This window comes from Cebus imitator, unplaced genomic scaffold, assembly GCF_001604975.1.
Source record: "Cebus imitator isolate Cc_AM_T3 unplaced genomic scaffold, Cebus_imitator-1.0 Scaffold378, whole genome shotgun sequence".
Lineage (NCBI taxonomy): Eukaryota > Metazoa > Chordata > Mammalia > Primates > Cebidae > Cebus > Cebus imitator.
Genome location: NW_016107693.1, coordinates 2,108,468 through 2,110,319, shown reverse-complemented (window position 1 = coordinate 2,110,319; position 1,852 = coordinate 2,108,468).

The window sequence follows — 1,852 nt, the reverse complement described above, 5'->3', positions numbered from 1 at the left end:
TTATTCTCTTGGTAGTAATTGTGAATGGAAGTTTGTTCTTGATTTGGCTCTCTTTAAGCCTGTTATTGGTGTATAGGAATGTTTGTGATTTTTGCACATTGATTTTGTATCCTGAGACTTTGCTGAAGTCATTTAACAGTTTCAGGAAATTTTGGGTTGAGACAATGGGGTCTTCTAGATATACAATCATGTCATCTGCAAATTGAGACAATTTGACTTTCTCCTTTCTATTTGAATACACTTTATTTCTTTTTCTTGCCTGATTGCTCTGGATAGAACTTCCAATACTATATTGAATTGGAGTGTTGAGAGAGGGCATCCTTGTGGAGTGCCAGGTTTCAAATGGAATGTTTCCAGTTTTTTCTCATTTAGTATGATATTGGCTGTTGGTTTGTCATAAATAGCTTCTATTATTTTGAGATACATTCTGTCAATGCCTAGTTTATTGAGGTTTTTTAGCATAAAGACCAGTATTTGCTTGCTACCAAAGCCAGGCAGGAACATTACAAAACAACAACAACAAAAAAAATTATAGACCAATATCCTTCATGAACATAGCTGCAAACATCTTCAACAAATAGCAAACAAAATTCAATACTACATTAAAATAATCATGCCCAAATAGTACATCTGAGATTCAAAGGTAACTCAATATAGGCAAATAAATAAATGTGATACAGCATATTAACTGAATGAATGAAAAAACCATGCTATCATTTCAATAGATGCAGAGAAGGCATTTAACAAAATTCAACATCCTTTCATGATAAAAACTCTCAATAAATTAGGTATAGATGGAATGTAACTTAAAGTGTAGGGGGCCTCAGACATTGGGTGCCCAGATGTAGGGAACCAGTCCCACATCACACCCGTGGGTACCCGAGTTTAGTCACAACAAAGGAATTAGAAAAAGATTAAGATAGAAAGTGGAACCAGGGGGCCATCACTTATTACTGGAGGAGGCAGTGAATGCCCTGAGCTCTGATCATCCACACTATTTATTGGTTAAAATCACTTTGATCTATAGGGTAGGGGTGGAGTGATGGTGGGGAGAGGGTGACGTGATGGTGGAGGGAATCAGTGAGCCAGAACTGAATCAGTGACTCATAGCTGATGTGTCATTCTAAGGGTTGATTACAGTGGTGGTTTGGGAGTTTCACAAAACAAGAACATGAGGTTATCATTAGCCTGTTACTACTTGCAACTGATAGAATACAGGCCATACAAGGAGCCTACAAGTCTGGCTACATCATTGTGCTACAAAGGGGTTTAACATCCTTGAGCACAATGCTTGGGGTAACAGGGCCTGGGTCACCCTGCACTGGAACATGAGGCGTGAAGAAGTTTGCCTCCCCAGAGGGCTCCCACAGTTTGCTGTGGTTTGCTGTTCCCAGTTTATATGTTACTCATAACCAATTTATGTAGGCACTCTGTAAGTCCTTTCTCCTTTGCTGCTTCCCCCAACATTAACACAATATAGGTCATATATGACAAACCATAGCCAACATCGTACTCAACAGTAAACTCTGAAAGCTTTTTCACTAAGAGTAGGAACAAGACAAAGATGCCTATTATTGACACTTCTATTCAACACAGTACTGGAAGTCCTAGTCCGAGTGATTGACAAGACTAAGAAAAAACAGCACCCCGATTGGAAAGAAAGAAGTGAAATTGTTTATGTACACTGATAACATGGTTTTACACACAGAAAACCCTAAAGACTCCACCAAAAACCTGTTAGAAATAATAAACAAATTCAGTAAAGTTGCAGGATATGAAATCAACACACAGTAGAACATATCTTGCTTCTAGCCTGTCTCTTCTCCTAGCATGTAAGCTCCTTGAGAGAGGA